General features: G+C 44.2%; 1 protein-coding gene across 1 annotated transcript in view; it reads left to right on the plus strand.

The window, feature by feature from the left end:
• The window catches only part of LOC110395562 (cat eye syndrome critical region protein 2), a 98,047-nt gene that overhangs the window by 30,440 nt on the left and 45,222 nt on the right, over positions 1-22,385 (plus strand). Inside the window, exon 2 of the mRNA XM_021390151.1 lies at positions 15,789-15,883. The gene's annotated coding sequence lies outside the window, so the exon portion shown is untranslated. The remainder of the gene's footprint in view (positions 1-15,788; positions 15,884-22,385) is intronic.

The raw sequence follows: 22,385 nt of genomic DNA on the forward strand, positions 1-22,385 counted from the left end.
GTCTGTGGCACAGGGGGGAAATGAAGCCTGATCTCCCCGTGCCTGTCCAGTGCCTTAATTACATGATCATCTCGCTGCCTCAGTTGAAATTTGTCTCCTGAAGTTGAACAAGCGTGTCAAACTGCATTTTTCATCTTTCTCTCCTCTCGACTTGTAGCTCGAGGCGTTGGAGAAGAGTGGAGTTCTTACATGCTGGGAATCTCCTTCGATACCATTCTTTTATCCACTCTTTTTTCCCTCTCCCTTCTTACATCCCAAGTCATGTAAAATCAAATATCTATTCCCTTCTACATCTGGAATTAAGTTCTCTGCATTCCTACATATACTTGCTGTGAAGATTTTCATCCCTACCCTCAGTTTTAATGCTGCAGCAGGAGATTTTAGGACCTTCATGTTTTTCTCCTCCTCTATGACGTTCAAATCAAGGCAACCAATGTTTTCTGCATTTGTCATTTAAGTCACATTTTTTCCTGTTTGAACTTTGCCATCCCCAGCCTGATTCTGCATGGAATACAAACCCTTTTCTGCCTTGTACACAAGAATGGATGTGCAGGGTTAGATCAAAGGTCCGTCTAGCCCAGCATCCTGTCTCCTATTGTACGGCAGATACTCAGGGAAGAGTGTCAGAATAGGGCAGTCGAGCAATGATGCCTCTCTAGACTGTGCTCTCAGCCTCTGGCTCATGTTTGCAGCTCAGTAACCGTCTTTTGTATTTAACAATCCGTGATACATTTTTTTTTCCTGATAATTTTCTTGTTTCTTCTGTGAACATGTGTACAGTTTTAGTGTCCATAATATTCCATGGCAAAGAAATGAATAGATGATTCATTGCTTACACAAAAAAGTGTCTATGTTCTTTTTTCACCTGATAATTTTGTCTGATGTCCATCCATTCCTTTTCTGAAGGGACTACAGGCTTTCATTTTCTATGCCATTTCTGGTTTGAAAGTCTTTCATTGTTTTATGTAATTGTTTTTCCTGCAGAAGCTTTTAAGCTTTTTGTTACTGTTGTTGCCCTGCTCTAGATTTTCCAGTTCTTTTTTTTCCCCAGGTGTGGGTACAAGAAATGCATGTGTTGTTCAAGGTGTATGGCAAACTTTCTTTATACAGAGGTATAATGATGTTTCACATGCTGTTCCTAGGCATGCCCACTATTATTTGTTTGTTTTTGACAGCTTCCACTATATTGCCTCTTCTTTCAGAATTACTCAGGCTGTTGCCCAAGCTGCATCTCTGCTGAGCCTTCTCATGCACTTTTGCCTGTGGTCTGGGCTCTGAGTTACTCCTCCTTCTCCAGAACTTCCTTTTTCCTCTGGCTTCTCTCTTTTTATGCTTCCACTGTATCTGAAAGAGCTTCCTTCCTCCATTCTCCTACCTTGATCTCTAAATTCCTGCCAAAGATTCATAGTACGAAGCCCTTCAAAAGCATCTGCTCTGTTTTCCTCTTATCTAGTGTACCAGCGCTGTCAGGCAACTTTCTATTATGCTGGAAATAAAAAGTGCCTCTAAGATTCAGCCAAGCTCACAGAATGAAAATCCACATATGTATATCCAATCCACTCTTCTTTCTTCTCCTTTCCTCTTCACCATCTGTTTTTTAATCTGGTTTCTGTGTGCATTAAGGTATAATTTTACACCAGTGCAGATAATTTCATGTTTAGCTCCAGTTTGTGCCGTCTGAGTATCTTGCGTTAATAGAGCTTAATCTGATCACACTGTGGGTAGCATCCCAAGGAAAGCAATTTTACAGGTTTTTGAGCAGCAGTCCAGGGAAGTCTGGGGCCTCCTGTGTTCCTGTCTGGGAGTTTTTGGAGAGAAATCACTCGGGTGATCTGTGGAGCTTATGCCTAATAAGCCTGATGTTTCTTGTCTGTGTTGGACCCACTGCACCACTGATGTGCAGATGTACAACGTGTTTGCCTTCCAGACAGATCTGACTGTGCGTAGCCTCCACAAATGCTGAGCATACATGTAGCGCTGGAGACGCAACAAGTGCATCGTACTTGCTGCATACATTTGTCAGCACAGAAGCATTTGTCCAGGGTTGTCCTGGAGGAGTGGCACTGGGAGGCTCTGTAATGGAGGCATCTGCCATCAGGTGCCCTCCTGCACAAGTCCTGGGTTGCAATGTGCTTTAAATGCAACAAAGGAAATGCAGCATGACCTGCACTTGTCATATCCCCATTGCAAGCGATGAAATTACCTTGATTCCTTCTGTTCCCTAGCAGTGTGGCATCCCTTCCTGTTTCAACACCAGGGAGTTGCTATGGGCTCTATGTATTTGAAAAATTGGATCTTGTGCTTAGGTGCTCCCATGTGGACTTTGGAGCTGGAATGCCTTTCTGTAATATGTACGTTCATACCATGTCAGTCCATTGGAATAGACGTTGTCTGAGCATGAAGCTGAATGAAACTGAGCTAGAAGTGGGTTCGTGCAGCAGTCAAGCCTGGTCAGTGAGTTGTTAGACGCAGTTTTACTGCTGTGCATTTGGCTTCCTGTGTGATCCAGGGCAATTCACTTAGCTTAGCTGTGAGAAGTCCACGTGGCTGATGCGAGCTTCAACATCATAAAGACACACAAAGTCCTCTTGTGTATATGTTACTGGGCTTATCTGGGGATAGGCTGATGATAAAGTGAACAAAATCGACCCTTCTTTTGCAGCTTTTCTGCGTCCCAAATGATCTTTATGGCTGGAAAAGAAACACGCTTCAAAAATTTCCATATAACCACATCTCAGTAAGATCCTTGTGTAGGCTGTACCTGAATAAGTGATATTGCACTTACATTATTAGCTGTTGAAACTACTGTTTGCGATGATATTGGCAGTGTGATCTGCTCCTCTAGTAAACGGGGGCTAGAGCTATTCTGATGTTAAAAAAAGGGACAGGAACAATTGGAAACCCCTGCTGCCAGGCAAAGGAAGTATGAGCAGGGCAGAGGGGGTGGACAAAAGCTTAATCTTTCTCTCTGTTTCTCTAAGAGTTTGTGCTAATCAATTTTAACTAACACAGAAACATCAAAATCATAAATCTGTTCAGCTATTACATGACTCCCAGCAAAACAGTTTGCAGACTGTGCCTTAGCTGTTCTCTTCCAGGCTGTGCCATACCTAGCATTTATTTCCCATATAATCCCCTTTTGTGGTCTTTGCAGGTTTAACAAAATTCCCCTAACACTCTTACATTTGAGACATTGGGGCACACTTTCCTTGGTTAGCTCCTTTTTATGATAGCTTTGGGCATAATGGGAAATCGTGGTGAGGAAGTCCAAAGACTGGTGATACAGTCAACATGCTCATCCTTCTCCCCCCTAACCCCTCCCCAGGAACTGGGACTCCTGCTTGCTGCTATTGTGAGAATTAATCCTTTAGTGTTCCTCACTGCTTTACCTTCTATATAGCCAATAAGCACACAGGGGCGGGGGAGGTTGGATGTGTGTTGGGAAGAATGAATAGCAATGGATCAAAATGCTGTAGCTCTTCTGCAAGTGCTGTTAGCGGGGGAAAAAAAAAAGTAAATTGCTTTTTATTTAAAAAATAGCTATGATACCTTAGTTTACACCAAAGTTAGCGTGACTTTTTTGGGATTTCAGTTCCTTAGATCATGGGAAGAGAGGGCAAGCAAATTCCTAACTTTGCTCCCCAGCTAGAAGTCAGTATGGAAATAGGAAATAGTTCTGAATGCTGATCCTTGACTGCCAGCTGTGGATATGCTCCTGCACTGATTAAGGCTGCCCACCATAAACACATAGGTGGATTTTTATTTCCAGAACCTATTTCAGGGGAAAACAAAATGATATTTTGTTGTTGTGCTTTGATAACTTTCTTCTGTGTGAATAACTCTGAAGTGAGCAAATTTGGTAGTTTGAAGCATAGGATGTGATGGTGGTGGTGGTGCTGTTAGCTTTTTCTTCTTCTCTTTGGATTGGGTAGAAGTGGTGTGGAGGTTATTGTGTTAACATGGCTTCCTGAGGTTTATGTATGCTAGGAAGGAATGAGTTGGAAGCAGTCATTGGTACACATATTGCTAAAGTCTTATTAGTGAGGCTGATTCACGAGATGTGAATGCCAACAGTGGGATTGGATTCACCCTTCAACACAGCGGGATTCAGTCCTGAGAGCGACCAGGTCGCAGTCACCTATGCCCATGGGCAGGTAGGTCTTTTGGACAGTAACAGCATAGGAATGCATTGATCAAAATGTTGGGGCAGAACACAGCTGTAGTCTCTCCTGAAAGATGCGAGTCTTTGAGATGTTGTGGTGCATAGCACAAGTAAGGCTCTGTGCGCCCTCTTCTAAGGAAGTCTGGAAATCATGGGATTACTTTATACACAAGTGAGTTATATGCAATTCACTAGGAATTCTGTCATATTTTAATCAATCCCAGCTCCATACAGCATACAGTGCAATTTCAAACAAGCAAGGTAGTGTCACAAAGGCACAGTGCTTATGTGGAGCTGGTTAACGTATGACTTAGAACCCCTTGTTTTATTTGAAAGTTTTAAGCAATACTATGACATTGAAAGCACCATACGAAGAGTATGTGAATTTCCTCAGGTTTGCTCCTTTTGAGCGCCTCCTTTGGTCAGAAACACTGAACAGAATGAGACATTTAGTTCATTGCTGAAAAAATTAATTTGCAATGTTGTGATTTGGGATTCTTGAATGTATGAGCTGCCCGGTGCAGCTGTCCTTGCTGTTGTCTGTGGGACTTGATGTTTGGAGCAAGCCAGCATAGAAAAGAGCCTGCTTGCTCTCCTGCTTTGAGAGGTCTGCGAACAGCCAAGCTGATTCTCGTTGTCTTACAAATATTAAGCATTAGGTATTCGTCTTTATTTTGCGTGTATTGAAAAACAACAGAAAATTGCCAGGTGGGTTGCCTGAAGTCACCCAGCCTGACAAAGCTGGGAATAGGTTTCCTGGCTCCCACTACTGTACTTTAAACCACAAGATTAGTCTTTTTTGAAAAGGATAATCTGTACGTTCAAAGAAGGCTTTATAAAGCTCCCATTAACCCTGGTGCCGTACCTAGAGAAGAATCTAATTTATGTTCTGGCAAATGAAAGCAGTTTCGAAGACCTTAGTGCTGCAGGTCACCGTCAGACCTTCAAGGTCTGTTGCCACCAGTTTAATTTTTCTCCTGCTTGGATTCGCCTGTCTGTCGTTTCTGGGAAAGGAGGAAAAAACTGTTCTCCTGAGGAAAGGTTTCCAGAGACATCCAGTTGCAGAGAGCTGAGAACAAGGTCCACGTGTGTTTTTTTGCTATGGTTAATTAATATACAGAATGGCTGATGTTTCCATTCATTCTTTAAAAGAGAGAAAGAGATGCCTTCTGGCAAAGTTCTTATTATTGCATTTTATCACTTGGGTAACATCCGAAGATCTGAATTCCAGTAGCTAGTGCCTGGAAGTGTCCTTTCAGACTAAAATGTTGAACTTTTGATTTCCCCCCTTAGTCCTGGAGCTACCTCATCTGAACATACTGAAGAGAGGAAAAATGTTCTGGTTTTATTCTGTTATCTCCATTGTCTGAGCGCTAGAGAAGTAGCAGTGCATCGATCTCAGCGTTGCTTTACTCAAAGTTTGCAAGTGTTTTACAGGGCTGGGCAAAGATCATCTAACTGGTTGGCTTGGGGGAGGAGAGAGAGACAAACAGAAGTGTGGTTCTCATCATTGCGTTCATGAAGTGAGAATAAAAGACACGGCTTCCCTGGTCCCATGCTCTACTAATAACACTTGTACAAGCTGGTTATATAATTATCTGTCACTGTCGTTTTTTCCCACTTTGGACAGATCTGCTATTTCATCCAACCAAAGCGTAAAGAGTTTAGGAGAAAAGAAAGGTACTGTGAAATAAAGTCTGTAGAATAAGTGTTATGGTATTAGACCTAAGGTTCTTGTGCATCTGGACAATAGTTTACTGGCCTTCTCTCAAATTTTGACAGTGCTTATAGTATCTGTTTAAGAGTGTAGTTAGCATTAACATTTATGAACTTAATTATTACTATGAGCAATAATTTGCTGTTTCTGGTTAATGACTATTATTGCATAAATAGCCAGCTGTTTGTAGCGGTCTGGGAGTTTATTGGCTGTAAAGGCAGCATTAAGTTAAGCTTGGAGAAGAATTCCTGTATGGCGTGTATGTTGAAGACAATATTCATTCTGCACATTGGAAAGACAGCTACAAACACTCCATCACCTCTTTTATAGAGCACTGGTGCCAGATGTGGAGTAAAACACAGAGCGTCCGTCTCCTGAAGGCATGAAGGGCTCTGTTTCTTTTCCCTTAGCAAACACAAACGTGAGCTGGGCTCCTTCCAGACCTGGTAGTTCATTGCCACGTCTGGCCAAGGGGTGTTGCTCCCATCTGTGTTAGCATCGAGTTATTCAGAGTATGTCACAAGGAGCAGCTCTCAGAGCTTTCCACTTTGCTCAACCGCCTAAAAACCCTGTGACACTCAGCTTTTCGCTTTGTTTTTCCAAGCAGACCTTTCTCCCTTCTGCCATTCCCGTGGCTGCAGCGAGTGGGATGTGAATTCCTGTGGGTCCCTGGCTCTTGTCTCAGCTGCTCCCAGCAGCCACCCTGGTCACTAGGCAACGCTGCTGGGTCCCCGTTGGGTTTTCCACCAGCATTCTCTGGAAGATGAGGGCTCAGTGGAGCAGGGCAGGTCTGTGCACTGAGTGGGAACACTGCGGGATTTCTGTTGGAGCTGAGCGGGTGGCTGGGAGCGCGGGCTGGATGTGGGCTGGGGAGCGGTCGCTGGGGGAGGGATGCTTGGAGCTCAGTCAGGGCTTTAAAAGCACAGGGGTGCTTTTCCAAATACCTGATGGAATACAGATGTTGGACAGGACTGGAGGTAGAGTTTGAGGGCTGAAAGAGGTAACTCCTTGTGCGTGTGGTGATACTAAAATACTGCGGTGACACGCGTTAAGGAGATGGCAGAGTTGTGTAAGGAGCTGTGACTCACGTTGCAGTATTCAACAGGCTTGGGACACCACTTCTGATGACAAGCCTGTCCCCTGGGGTATGCAGCTCGTGTTCAGACAGTAGCATCTGTTTCTTACAGTAACTTAAAACTTGCTTAAAGCCATTAATTTTTGTATTGAAGCTCGTCTGGACTGTGCAAGCTTGGAACAAACTCACAGATTCCCCCAGGCAAGCAAGGGGATGCTTTTGACAATCCAGAATATTGCTAAGGCAGGTATCTAACAGTGCAAAAGAGGGCTATTAGTTACATTTCCACAAGCTGATAAGCAATAGAATATATGTGCATTTTTAGAACTTATTCTTAGACTTGAGCCTCTTGCAAACAGGCAGTTTGTGCATCTGCATGGCTGACTGACCGCATCATCAGGATGGTTATCAGTAGGCAAATTGTGTCTCTGCAAGTTTTTCTTTGCTAAATCAACAGCAAAAGGCTGGAACTTGGATTTCAGTGTACCACCACCGCAAAATTCATCTCTCTCCTATGTGCAGTGGTAGAAATCCATGAAGTACCTGTGCGTAGCTACAGACTCTCTCCAGCTGGTCTTTTGTTTGACCCAAAGTGAGGAGGAAGAATTTTTTGTGCCAGTTGCACTTTAAGGCCAATCTCCCCGCTGAGCCACAAGCCAGGGTTTGTTTGCGCTGGGTACTCTGCGGACTGCACTCAGCAGCTGAAGGGGAGTCAGAAGAATGACTGGCTGGGGAGATCAGATGAAAGAGAAAAGCAAGGCTTTACGGCCTTTTTTTATCTTAATGCATTTCGCCGTTTCATCCCGCTTTTTCAAGCAAGGCTGAGCGGAGACCTTTTCCTCATTCAAAAGCCAGGCTGTCCTTTTCATTAAGGGGGCAAAAGGGGTGTCAGGGAATCACCTGAATTCTCAGAGGACGATCTGTGCTTTTTGTTTGTTTCAGCACACGAGAAGAGAGGTTTTTCACAAGGTGCTTATCTAGGGGCAGCTCGTAGCAACCTGGCGGGTGGGGGGAGCCATGTGAATTGCCAGAGCACTGCTCCTTGCCGGTACAGGAAAGCTTTGATGGCTCGAGTGCAAAACAGCTGCATAGCTTGGATACCACGCTGCATTGTGCATTGGCGGTGCGTGGTGGAGGAGAGGAAATTCCCTAGGAGCTGTGGATGATGGGCGGGCTAGAAAAGTGGAGGATGGCCATAGGTATGTCGTGCTGGAGGTATCAAGAGTGTTGAAAATTCCCTTTAAAACGTTATTTTCCCAGTAAGTCTCGAGACCTTTGCAGAAACTTTCGCCAGGCAATCCATTCCAGATTTTGGCATTCGTCCTTTCTCTTCCCGGTGCTCATGCTGAGCAGATGAGCGCAATGGCCGGACCTAAAATGAAGAGCATCTACAGTCTGATCTCATCCTCCCTTGCTGCCTTTGGCTGGAGAGGAGGAGGAGCTTTGAAATCGGATTATTACTTCGAGCCTCTTGGCTTTGGAGCTACAGACTGTTCACTACGTTGCCAATGGGCTTAAAAGCTTAGCAGAACTCCCACTAGGTGCCCAGGAAGCCTCTTACCCTCGGAGGCGGTGACATCGCGGGATCAGCTGTTCCTTATTTATCGTGCAGCAGAATCATCCGGGGAGGTGCCTCATGAGCCCAGTGATGTTGTTTCCAGAAACAACATCAAGAGCAGGTAGCTGTGCTGGTGCTGTGCCTGCCCACGTGATTGCTGTCAGCCGAGGCACGATGTCGTACAGTTGCTAAAATTGTCTTCAGCCTCTGGTAGTACTTAGTAAATGGAAACATCAAACCCAGCATTTATGGAGAGAGAAGGGTTGGAGGTGTATAAAACACCCTACTGAGGGACCTCTAAGCCTAAAACAGTAAAGTTTACTAGTAATTTAGCAATCTGAATCATACCTGCACAGCTACCAGGAGAGATTCTTCCTTACCCATAAATGGTATCTTTCTTACGGAGAGGCAAACAGGATGCAATACAAGTGGACTTTGTTTCCTCTCATACTGTTGTCTTTGAAGGTTATTTTCAGCTAGAGGAGTTGAACTTGTGGCTTGGGCAATAGTGGTCATCTGTTTTGTGGGAGTGTTTTCATTTGTTTTGGTGGAGGTTGTTTTGTTGTTGTTGTTGTTGTTGTTTTGGAGGACATGACCCCAGTGCTGTTTCCATAAAAGGCATGGACCCCTGATTAGAAATTTAAGCAGACCGGTGTTGAGCTTGCTTTCCTTAATTGCCCTTCGTGGGCTTCTTGGAAGTCTTCAGTGGGGTCTGCAAGAGGTCAGCAAATGATAGGCTGGTGACCATTGGTTCAGCTGAGGCTGAAATTTCTGTCTCTCTACCATGCAAAGCCAGCTCAGTGCCCAGTGTGATGCCTGCCCCTCAGCCAGCATAACTGGCTTGTGGTAAATGGTGTAGATTATCTGCTCTGAAGGAAAAGGGGATTATTTTGAAAGGGAGAAATGATCCTTTGGAGGGAAATAGCTCAATCTCCAAATGCTTTGTCTGCTAATAAAACTGCTCAGAAAGAAAGATGATGGCAGTGGCATCAAGTGTCAAGCCTTATGGGTTTCCTCTTAGCCTTGCCACAGAGTGAAGTATGCCCTTGGTAAGGATGCTGGGCTTTGTGATAGTTTCTCCATCTGTAAAATTGCTCTGTATGGGGGTGTGTTCCTCCCCTTCCTTCACAGGTGCTGTAAAGCTTTGTTAAATGTTTTAACAGTGCTTTGATGCTCTAGCATGAAAGCTACTCTGGAGGCATAAAGTACTAATGTCTAACTATTAAGCAGAAATGAATCGCTTGTTACATCAGAGCTTCAGATGTACTCTGTCCATCTGAAAGGGTACTTTGTAGGGGGAAGAAACTGAGTGAGCAGCAGTTTTACATCTAAGTGCTGACAATGCATAAAATTCGTAACAAATGTAGTTCTTGTCCCAAATTGGCTACCCTGCAGGCAAGATGATCTAGAAGGAGAAGAAAGTGTTATTATCACCAGTAGGCTGCTATGGGTCATGAGGGAGAAGGACTGAGCACTCTGAAATCTCTTTTCAGTGCAGTTTAGCCACCCAGTGTGAGCTGCTCGCATTTGTTTGTATTGCACAGCAGTGAAAAATCCCAGTTGCAGAGCAAGTTGCAGTGTGCTGTGTAAACAGGGGAGGGTCCCTGTCCCCAAGAGGAGATCAGAGGCAGCAGGTTAACATGGATGGAGTATAAGAAGACACCACGGTTCTGGCTGCAGGGTAGGCGACAGCACAGTGGTCTCGGTTCACCAGCAGCCTGGTGCTTGTCCTGATTTTTAAGCATTCTGATAGAGAGGCTAAAGAAGGACAAAAAAGCAGGGTTTGTCTATAAACCAAGCATAGAAAGTTGTGCCATGATGAACAGTGTTCATCAGCACTGCGGAGTGCTGATGAACTTTGAAACCTACATGGGCCAAAGTGAAAGAAATTCAGTGTTTGTGCAGTCTCATCCATAGCCAAAGGGAGCTGCTGGGGGAGAGGAAAACTATTGCTACCTGCACTGCTAGCACCATGGGATTTAGTCTTTGCAAAGAGTTGTGATACGGAGGCAATAAGATAAATTCTCCCTGGGTTTCTGTTTATAACCATCTCCCTAGTATAAAGATGTCATCTCACACCTCTGCTTGGCCCTGGCATAACATTACGTCCCTATTTACAACAGGTTTGAAATAGCCTTTGAAGTCTTCTTACAGAAAGCTGTGGGAAGGAGTGGAGGTCTCAGAAGGTACTGACAGACATTAAGGACTAAACTGAAGAAAGAAGAAAAGGGATGCCCTTTGCTGCTCCTCCTTTTTCCCCCTCCCCATATGACAGTCCCTTTCTAACTGGGCAGATGTTTTCCTCTTATCAGGTGTGTGCTTTTCACCATGACATCTCAGATGCCGTGCAGAGGCTGCTGCAGCAGCGAGTGTCATTGAACCCCTTCACCTCATGCCCCTGGAGCTACCACAGAATGCCAGCTCAGCTTGTAGTCCCCAGGAGACAAGGTGAAGATGATGATGTTTCTTTGAGGAGAGCTGCTGGTTCTCCCCATGATGCAAATACAGACCGGAGAAGCCAGGGGCTCTTTTTGCATGGGAAGCCATAAAGTCCTGGAGCACCATACAGAGAGCCAGGCATGCAGGTCCTTGCCGCACCATTGCCCACAGGACTGGGGCAGCTGGAAAGAGAGCATGAGGCTGTGGTGGTGACGACCCCAGCTCTGCAGAAATACCAGCCCTGTTGTGTTGCCAAGCTGTCTGTTGGGGCTGGGGAGTTGTGAGATATGCGGCGTGTCAAGCTGGGAGTGTAATCTCCTCTCAAATATTTGGATAACGGTTGGTGCCTCCAGCCAGCCACTGAAATTAAGATAATATGGCTCCGAGACTCCATCAGGACCAGGAACCGTAGCTGCTTTCTATGGCTTTACTTGCAGCCATCTAAACCCACTGCAGCATGCGCTATAGGGGCAGAGTGCGACAGCCTCTCTGCCACCTCAAGCTGGCAGCCTCAGTAGGGTTCATGTTTTGAACCTTTACTTCCATACAATGGCAGCAATCACCTGTAGGGAGAGCATGACAACGGGCTGAAGAAAGCGCTCTGGCTGCTGGGCACAATGATATCTGAAGGGAGCTGAGTACATCTTAGGGGCTGAGTGTCCTGACAGACCCAGCAGGCTAGTTGCCTCTGCTCTGGGACTGCATCTTGGTTTTTGTTGTGTTGACCTCTTGTTGTTGCTTTGGTTGGATGGGCTGGGTGTGTTTTGCACTGAAAGGAGGGGGATGCATTTGCTACACTCTTGCCCAGTACCTGTCCTCAGTAATTATCGGTGACATGAGGAAAATGTCCTGGCTCCATTTAGCCAGTTTAGTTTTGCAGTTTCTATGCATGAGTTAGGGCTGGCTCAGCCCAGCCCACGGGTGGCTTTTGGTGATCTCCTAAACCCCTCAGCAAAAGCGTGATGAGTCACTTAGGAGCATTGCAGTAGAAAGCTGATAACAGTAACAGTCTAGAAATAGAGCTGAAGGGATTGGGTTTTTAAACTGGTGGCTAACTTGGACAAGGCTTAGCCGTGCTTAAACTGGTTATGTCCCATCAGATTCAGCCATGGATGATTCAGCTTCAGTGCGGAACTGAAGCCTGCTCAGCCCTACACCTCCATGCTGCAACACGTGCCGGGCCTCCTGCAGTTTTGGAGCCCATCTTCTAAAACCAGGGCTGTCTTCTGAAACAGAGGCCAGGGGCCTAGGGAGGCCACCTCCCAGCATGCCAGGAGCCAGAGCCCACCCCTGCCTGCTGCTTTCCCAGGGAGCAGAGGGATGGGTTCATGGCCTCTCGCCCGGCCCGGCTCACCCCGCTGCGGGCCAGCGCTCCTTGCGGGCAAGGTGGTCACCCTTGCTCCTGCAGCCGCTTTTTCCCAACAGCCACTGCATGACTCAGAGGGGATTTAGTTGGGGCTGGGGGAGGGAAAGACGTTAAACAGGCTTTTCCCTAATGAGGTGTGACGCCAGCTGGAGAGGGGGAGAATCCTGCTTTTCTCCTGTCTCTTGCTCTCTCCAGCTACAGGAGGAGGAGGAGATGTGTCCCCCCCCTTCCTCTGCTGATTTGCTGCCTCTTCTGTTTCCTTTCTGTTCTGTCCCCAAAGCGTTTTGGCAAGGTTCAGATTTCTGCGCTCACAGCTCAGTGCTCAAAGAGAAAGGGGAAAAACAAAAGAGTTCCAGGCGCAGGGGGGAGGGATGGTGGCAGGGAGGAAGCCCAGGGCCCGTCTGGAGCAGGGGATAGGCGCCCAGGGGCAGGCCCTGCCCTGAGGACCGAGGCTTGGTGGCCTCTTTCTCCTGGGAGTCCCCTACCCTGCTTCACTCACCTCTTCTCTGTGGACTTTGCAGGCTGCTGTTGGAAGGGAGGGCTGGGAAAACAAGGTTTATTCCTCCTTTTCCACAATCTGGGCTGAAGCAGTAGGTGCAAACCCAGGAGGATCCCAGCTCCATGGTCCAGAAATGTTGAGATCTGCATGTCATGCTCCCTGGCATTTCCACAGCACCCTGTGCACGTGGGGGAAGTCCTGCATTCAGATGTTTTGGGGTAGAAAGCCAGAGAATTGCACCTAAGTAGAAAATGGTAGTGCTGGGCTGAATGGGGCTCAGACAGCTCCAGGGAGACCTCACTGTGGCCTTTGAGTATGTGAAGGGAGCTTACAAACACAAGGGAGAACAACATTTTACACAGTGATAGGACTAAAAGTGGGGAGATTTAGGTTAGATGTTAGGAAGAAGTTCCTTACTCAGGAGGTGGTGAGGCCCTGGCACAGGCTGCTCAGAGAAGCTGTGGATGCCCCATCCCTAGAGATGCTCAAGGTCAGGTTGGATGGGGCCCTGGGCAGCCTGATCTGCTGGGTGGCAGCTCTGCCCGTGAGAGGAGGTTGGAACTGGGTGGGCTTTAAAGTACCTTCTAGCCCAAGCCATTCTGTGATTCTGTGATTCCCTGACCCTTCACTGGGAAATGAAAGCACCTCTTGCTGCTCCTGCCCTATCACAAGCAGCAACCTACGAGAAGTAGACCAGAGCTTGATAGGACAGTATCAGTATCTTTTTCCAAGGCTTTACAGGACAGCCTGTCCTTATCTTTTCCCAGGATGAACGGCCACCCCGGACAAATAACCACTGCAGAGGTGGCCAAAGGGAGGCAGGGGAGACTGCTCCACCCTGCATGCCCATCCTCACCCAGCACCTCAGGAATGTCCCTTATCTCCCTGAGCGACCTGCGGGCTCCCAAAATGTAAAGGTCACTGCTGGGCCTGGAGAACAATCGTTGGCAGTAGAGGACTATCTGAAGGGATTGTGGCCGCTGTTTAATGAGTGCTAGTCAAACAGCAGGCTGAAAGGGCTCACGGGAAGCAATTTAAATATCCCTTCGTACAAAAGGCTGTCACATCCCCGCAAAGGCAGGCTGGTGACTGACGGCTTTAGTGCACAAGTGTACTGTGGGTGAGGGAAAGGGGGAGGGATATCCTCAATTGGAGGCTTACTGTTTTCCCCTTTCTTCTGACTCCTCACAGGTCATTTTTCACAAGGTCCCTGTGGTAACCTACCTGAACATTTCTGGAGGTGTCTAAGCACATCGCATACCTTTTTCTTTTTTTTTTCTTTTTGTTAGAGGGCAGATGACTGCCAAAGTCGTCCTTTCCAAGCAAAATAAGTCAACACCTCCATAATACTAGCTGCTTACCAAGAGAATTCACTTGCTGATTATTATTTACATAGCATGATTGCTGTTTATATAGCAATAACATCACTATCTGAGTGATGGCAAGCAGTAACTGTACTTCTTGCATCAACTTCTCATCAGGCAGAGTAGTCATCTTGAGGCCAGAACTGAGATTCTTGGGACATTTCCTAGCTCGCAGCAGGAATTCTTGTGTCAGGCTTAGGCTGCCCCTTGTTCTTTCTCTGCCTCAGGTTTTCCCATAATAGATGTGTTTAATACATTCTTCACAGGGCAGGTGTCAGGCTTCTGCTTATGAAGCACTCTGGGTACTCTGCAAAAGGTAAATAAGAATGGTGTTCATAATGAAAATATGCTATTAATACATTTCCAGTAAAAGAAAAAAAAAACACCCATAAGCAGCATTTAATCTGCAATCTATTATCAATAATTTTATTACTGCCGTTACTGAGGTCTAATAAAAAAGCATTTTCCCTTCTTTATTGGGTAAGTGCCAAAACGTTTATCCTTTATTCTCTGGCCATTAACCTTTATTCTGTAGCCATTAGCTTAGCCGTTTGTGTAATAGTCTGTTGAGTAACGTTCAAGTAGGAGTTTGTATTCAATCCATTATTTACTCTGAAACTCAAAAAGAATAGCTTCTTATGGCTCTGTTATTTATCCATATCAAATCTTGTTGCTTCGTTAACTGCTGATGATCACTCTTGCAGGAACTGGATTTTTCTTACTGTGTGTGACTTTCTGGAAAATGAACACAAGTATAGTTAACTCGGTGACATTTTGAAAGTAAAGCTTGAAATCTTTGGCTGAAAAACATGCATTTTGCATATGCTGTGAGACGAGTTGTTTGGTTGGACTAGGTGATCTTAAAGGTATTTCCAACTTTAATGATTCTATGATTCTGTGAAAATACCAAACCAACTACATTTCAGAACTTTATCTTTTTTATCGCTGAGTTTCTGCATCACACCTCTATGTAAACTGTTGTGCTGAAATAAGCTGTAATACTCTCCACCGCTCTGTCAGGGGTTGAGGGCTTGGGGCGGGGTCATGAGGTCTGACACCCCTCTGCCCCTTCTTTCTACCTTATTGAAAAAAATGAAGAGAAATTAATTAAAAACAGGCAATTTGTTTATTTCTTTGCAGCATTTTCTTGCTAGCTTTCAGCTCTTTCTGCCTACCCATCTAAAGCTCCTCTTTGTGAGTGGCTTTTTGGGCCATACTTAAATGAACTCGCTAGTCATAGTGAGCGGAAAACAAAGAAGAATGAAGCTGTTGATTCATGCCCATCAGTAGAACACAGGAGAAATCATGGATTTGTTATTAGGCAATAGCATCTTAACCTCACAGAACCACTTTTTTCTCTCTCCCGACAAAGGCTGAAGGGTGTCATTCAGTAAAACCCTTTCAAGGTCCTCACATAAACTCTTGCAGTGAAGAAGTGGTAGTAGTAGTGTTCTTGATGATGGAGAAGTTCAGCTTACCCAGTGTATGCCTTCGTCCTGTACGTGTACTTTAGGCTGCTTGACTCTTTTTGCTGTCAAGCTAACAGTATTATTTTGAGGAATTAGTTTGATTGCTAGATTTTTTTTTTCTCTCCTTTCTACTCATTAGGAACTGGAAGCTGCTCTTCACAGGGATGATGTGGAGTTTATCAGCGACCTGATCGCCTGCCTTCTTCAAGGTTGCTATCAGCGCAGAGACATCACGTGAGTAACCTCGCTCTGTGGCTTAAGTGCTGTGCACGGGAGCTAATTAACAGAGTCACAGGGATGTTTCACAGCTTTGGAGTGATGACATAGCAGTGATCAGCAGTCACTAACAATCAGGCCACATTCTTCACTAAGTGGAAGGGAATTCCAGCTCTTCTAGGGCGGAGTTGCAGGTTATTGATTTTATGAAGCAAACTTCTTTGGGAGAAAAAATATTCAGATCCCATGCAAATCTGTTTGATGCTCTGCTGTGGCACTAACGCATACAGAGAACATCTGCTCTTTGTGTTTCAAACAAACTATATTTGGTCAATTTAGTGATACCACAGTAAGTGTTTAAGTCATCACACATTTGAGGGATGTGGTTTAGTGGGCCTAGTGGTGATCTGTTGATGGTTCAACTAGATTATTTTAGTGGTCTTTTCCAACCTTAATGATTCTATGATTCCACGTTGTCAATGTTTTATATGCATTGCTTAGAATAAAACATGCTGCTCTACAAGCCGCCTCACTTGCATGGAAGTCTCCACTGCTTTACAGAGAGAATTGTAATTATTTTCTTGGAAATAAGAGGAGCACTGGAAGCAGTTCAGTTGCAAAATGCCAGAAAGTGCTTTGACGTGTCTCTGGACATTGAAACATCAAGAGAACACTTCGATAGCATCCACCTAAAGTAGCCTTCTGAAATCAGACTTTTGTGGAACACAATTCTTTGGAAGGTCACTGCTCCCACAATGAAATGTGCTCCCAGTGATAACTGGTGCTCTTTATTTGTTCTTCTCCCATGAATTGTGTTAGTCAGAAAGCATAACTGGAGACAATGTGGCAACAGTTGCTGTTGCTTAGAATATGTACTTAGGCAAGTACTTAGGCATAACCATAGGTGCTTGTACACTATTTTTAATCAACTGATGATATGTGTGTGTGTATATATATATACACCCAAAAAGTATGTTTTCTTGTACTGCTGGATTGACAATCAGCCCAAGTGGATTTCAAGACCTGAACAAGGCAGCTGCGCTGTGCTTAGTGTATCTGAATGAATTTGATGTACTGAGGAGCTTGATTGTAAAGTGACTACAATGACATATACCTCCTTTATCAAAATAGTTACAGAGCAATGTGATCCTGCTTATAAACATGCCAAGTTTATTTCTTCACATTGAAAATATGGGAAAGTAGTAGTGTAAGTGTTTTGCATACCTTCATCTGCTCACCTTTGTGAAACAGAGGAAGATTTGTTTTTGATAAATTTGATGAAACCAGCATTCTGAGGTTCTCCAAAACTCTCAAGACCTAGGAGTGTCCACTTAGCAGTTGCACTTTTTAATTGACTTCCCTTTCTCTGTTTTTTTAATTAAGAAAAATCAGGCATGAATCATGAGTGAGTTATTGACAAGTTGTTTGTCTTTTGGGGAGATTTGCACATGTACACGTGCATATGTGCTCATGTACAGTAACATGACTCACCTGTCAGCTCAGCAGTGTGTAGTGATTCAATATTGTGTATAGGTTCCAGTTTGTGTGCATGTAAATATGGGCTTGGTTATCTCTGAGCTGCAAAAGATAAAAGGAGATACTGTCACTGCAGAAAAAAGAAGTGGTAACCCAAGCATGTTTTTATTCAGCCTAGTACCTTCACAACTGTTGCTCTGTGTCCATCTGCATAAAAGAGGTGATGTAGGAAATGGAGAACTTGCACCTTCCCCAAAAGATTGTGCTAGGGAAAACATGAGATGCCTGAAGGGGAAGCCAGCTACAGCCTTTCAACAGCACCTCCTGTAGAATGGGGCTAATGAATGGACAGGGGACTAACAAGAAAAGTACTTTTCCCAGAGGAGTTGGGGAATGAAGCACAGCAGGAGCAGAGCATTGGGAATGGGGGAAGGAAAGTACCAGGAAAACTGGAGTTACTGGACCTCTGGGGAGGTGGGTTCTGAAGCACTGCGGGAGAAGCAATAGGGAAGGAGGCTGCCTGGAAACAGAAGGAAAGGTGCAATATGCAGAAGGATGCTATGAATAAAGAAGCATTAAGAGTTAGTCTAAATCTTAGGCTTAATCCTGGTCTAGTTAGTCTAATCTTAGACTGATTTTTAGCCAGAAAACTGTAGATAAATGAAAAGAAAAATGATGGCTTGGATGTACTTCTCAAACAAACTTGACCTGCTGCTTATTTCATGCTTATGCTTATGCAACCAGCCATGTAGTATTTATCCAAAATAACCTTCCATTTTTAAAGCCTAAAGTTCTCATTGTTCCTTAAGATTTATTTCTATCACCTTTGTTCCTTTCGCTGTGAGCTCAAGAGGCACAGGCCTTGGCCAGTGCACAGCTTTCCTACTCTACTCAGTTTGTCCCTAGTTAATGGTAAAGAGTTGAGCCTCTAATTGACCTTTTGAGTGCTCAGTGGACAAAAATGTGCAAGTGTAAGGAAGTAGAATTTGTGTGGAAGATGAGTTTAGATCTGGGTTTTTATGATAGGCCAGCACTCCATACTTTTCTGTTACAAACAGCTTGGAGGTATTTGTGTTGCATGGGAAAAATCAGCAGTCTTACAGACCATCACAGTGGCATTACAATAGCAATTTCTAGTCATTTGTGTTCTGCACCCTTATGCTGAGGCTGTGAGCTGTTAATCTTTAGGCTGTAAACATTGCTCCCTCTTGCACCTAAGAGGGGAAGATAGGAGCTTGCTTTCATCCTTGGTTTCGGGCTGGAACACTGAGGCTCATGCACAAGATGCTTAATAAAACTTCATATAAAATGTAGTTTACCTGCTTCTCAGAGGGTTTTTGAGGTTTAATTAGTTTTGTAGTCTTACCTCTTTGATGGCCAAAATGTTATCTGTCTATGCTTTCTCACAGTCTGTCTGGGAGTAGATTGCAGTCCTTGTCACATCTGTTTTGATGGCATGCAGAACTTACGGGTGAGCTGGGTTGCCTGGCTTTAATCATGCATCATAAAGGGGTATAAAACTGTCACATACCTTTGCTAATTATAATGTGCTCTCAAGTAATTTTGGAATGGAACCTAGCTGAGAGCCCTTCTAATACACAATTTAACATACTCCAGTTTGATTTGCTCATTATTTGGGGGGGGTTGGAGAACAAGATTAATAATTCTGTAGGATTCTGTGATTCTTGGTTTTGAAGTAGAACAGTGTGTTTTGCAGCTTTCCTTGGGTTTTGATATTCTTTATGACAGACTCTCTTTTTTTAAAAAGGAATTACATACAAGAGAGACTGTTTTTCACTTAGCTTGGTAGTTAAGGAGTCTTGACTCTCTGGTAACTTAGAACTTACTTTAAGGATATCTGTGTTTCACTACTGAGGTTATTTACTGGGATGCCGTATGTTAGCCTCCAAATTGTTATTTATCATAATCACAGCAGTTGGGGAGCACTCTTTGTTGACCTGATTCTTAACATGCTAAACATTGTGGAAGTACAGGACTCAAAAGATGGTAGCCTGCATTTCTGTTTTCCAGCATCTTTAACAATGACCCAATAGCTGTTGTTGTTTGGCAGTAGGCAGACAGAGCACTTGCCCAGAACAATTTCTGTCTTGCTCTCCTCTCTCCCTTCTGATCCAAAATATTTTTGTGCCATGACCTGCAGCTTTTGTTGTTTTATAAATGCTCTTCATTGTATTCCTGTAGCGTCCATACCATCTAAGTACTAACTATGTAACAACTAATACCCTTGAAGCCTTTTTCTGTGATCTGTCTTCTCAGTTTTATGCTATGGGCACAATTTGGTTTGATGTCAGTGAGTTTACCCATACATTTTCCCAACCTTTAGCATTTGTGCACAGACCTTGAAGTACCTATGTTTCTTTTTAATTGTTTCAAATGCAGCTGCCTGGAAAGTGCAGAGTGGCAAGGTAGAGAACTCTATAGAATTTTGGGGTTTGTACAGCAAATTTTTAATGCAGTTTTTAAAAACAGTCATGTTTGCTTCAGAATCTCTGTTACAAATTGGGCAGCTGCATAGTCCCTAGGGGCTGCCACTTTACTTCCAGCAGGAAATGTGACTTGATGACTTGTATCAAGACAGGAAGATCAGAGCTTCAGCTAACAGCAAAGGCCACAGCAGGAGCCTTCTGCAGCTGTTTTAAAGTAAGAAGTGATGGTGTGACATGGAAGTGTACACTCAACTAAAATAATCCTGAAAAACTCCTACTGTTCAGCATTTCTTCAGGTGAAACAACTCTGTTGTTGCATTTTTGTTACTTTTCAGTGTGATGGCATAAAAAAATTCAATGACTTCATCATGCTTCTCACTGGGAAACGTTTTACATGCAGCTATTGTCTCTTGAAAGAACATTTTAATTACTTTTTCTTATAACGTGTCACTTTGTATTTTTTCAATGTGGACAAAGGTGCGAGAAAGTGAGGAGAGGAACAAAACAATCTCACAGCTCTTGCTGTGCCCCATGAGACTTTGCTTCTTTTATCCTGGAAGACTGGTCCATCACGGTTGCTGAAAATTATATAATTGACTCATGGCACCTCAAAAGGCTTTTGCTTACTTGAGAATCTCAATTATTTTTTTTTCTTTCATTTGCCCCCTTAACCGCACTGGAATTTTTTCTTCTCAAGTGGATAATGTTCCTTGTGCCCACCTTCAGTTCTTTCTGGATCTGTAAACTAACCTTGGAGTCTTTGGCCTGTAGTTTGTGCTTGCTTTGCTCTAATGAAGACTTTCCCTAATTCCTTCCCTGCCCCCATTTTTCTGAATTATTTCTCTCCTATCCTTATTTGTGGAATTGAGAAATATTCCCAGTGTGGAGAAGAGCTGTATTCCCTGTCTGTTGAATTGACAGTCCAGAATACTGCCTCTACCCTTGCTTATTTTCTAATGCTTTTCTGTAATCACGTATTTGAGTGATCATCAGAAAGAGATAAGGGATAATCTAAAATCGTCTAACCCATCCGGGCAGAATGCCTGCTTTTGTGTTTAATAGCTCTATTTCACTTCTTGTTTCTGCTTTGTCATTTTTTGTTCACCCTTGTTATTTATTCTACATGGACTGTCTTTAAAAGGTGCTTTGGTAAAAGTGCCTTCAGTAAAATGTTTTCCATCTTGAAATTGCTCCTTTGCAGGTAACTCGGTGAGGTGCATCTTTACAAAAACTGCTGTTTGTTGGTTTGGTGTAGGGAATAAAGTTGCAAATTGTCTGGAATAGCTGGCAAACTAGTGCCAGTTTTTCAAGCAAAAGGGTACTGTGGTGAACCAGGCTGCAGAAATAGCTAAGCTGAGGTACCATAACAGTCTGAATGGATCCAACGCCTCAGTTGGTGCCGTCATATCTGGGGCAGACAGCCTCAGCTCTGTCGCAGCAGACCTGGGGAACAATACCTTTTGGAGAGAGTTTAGCAGCCAGTGCTTGCACTTGTGCCAGTGACCTCGATTACAACAACTGTTTCAATGGCCCGGTCACAAACCACCTCACTAAATCAGAATCATATTCATGAATGCCAAGTGAATATCAACAAGATCAGCGTTATTTACAGTCTGACTTTTAACAAGTGCTGTGTTGCGTACATCATGGAGATTGGTGGATGGCCTCTCAAACTGACCCAGTATCATCAGAGCAGGAGGTATCCTGAGGGGGCAAGGGAGATGAAGTGGCTGCATTGCTCATCTTGAATCTAATATCAGCATTTATTATAATGATAGCCAAGCCATGCAAGGTGAGCCTTTTAAAGGGTAAAAAGTGAAAACAAGGCAGCTGGCAGGTGTTGGGAAAGGAAGGATGAGATTACAGCAGTAAAATAACACGGTCATTCAGAGATTAATGAGTAGCACAGTAGTATAAAATCAGAGAGTTCAAGTATAAATAAAGCTAAGTAAATGTCTTTGATTCTCAGATGGATACAATGGATCTTTAAAGAAGAATTTGGAGAAAAGTTGGTTGCATGTTGTGGAAGTGCTATTCCAAAGGTGTGGTGGAGAAGAAAGAATGAAAATGGAAGAAAAGACAGCGTGTGTGAAAACTGTGATACTGTCAGGGCAGATGGATGGGAGACAAATAGATTCAGTAGCTGGGGAGAGGGAGTTATGCAAAATATTGACGGGAAGGAATAGTTAGCTAAACTTAAAAGGATGGATTAAGAACAGTCAGTGAACGGCCCTGGAGACTGCAATGATGTCATCATGCTGCTGTCATTGTTTGAAATATGAAATGGACAGCTGTGTGTTTAAGTTCTTGATGTTGCAAACCAAGTACTCTTGAGAGGAGGAAGAAAGCGATGACAAGGAAATAAATTGAGAAAGCATGTGAAAAAGTCTGATGTTCAGGCAGAAGGGAGCAGACAAAGAAAGAATGGTGGAGAAAGGGATGGGATGTGGAAGTCCTCTCTGTGTAAAACCTTTGTCCTCACTTCTGAGACTTGCATTTCAAGACAGTGATGTTCCAAACCACTGGTGCGGGATTTTTGCTCTAGCACATCTGTGCTGTTATGCCACCTCCCAACTCCTCAGCCAGGTTCTGAAATC

The sequence above is a fragment of the Numida meleagris genome, chromosome 1 (genome assembly GCF_002078875.1).
Source record: "Numida meleagris isolate 19003 breed g44 Domestic line chromosome 1, NumMel1.0, whole genome shotgun sequence".
NCBI lineage: Eukaryota > Metazoa > Chordata > Aves > Galliformes > Numididae > Numida > Numida meleagris.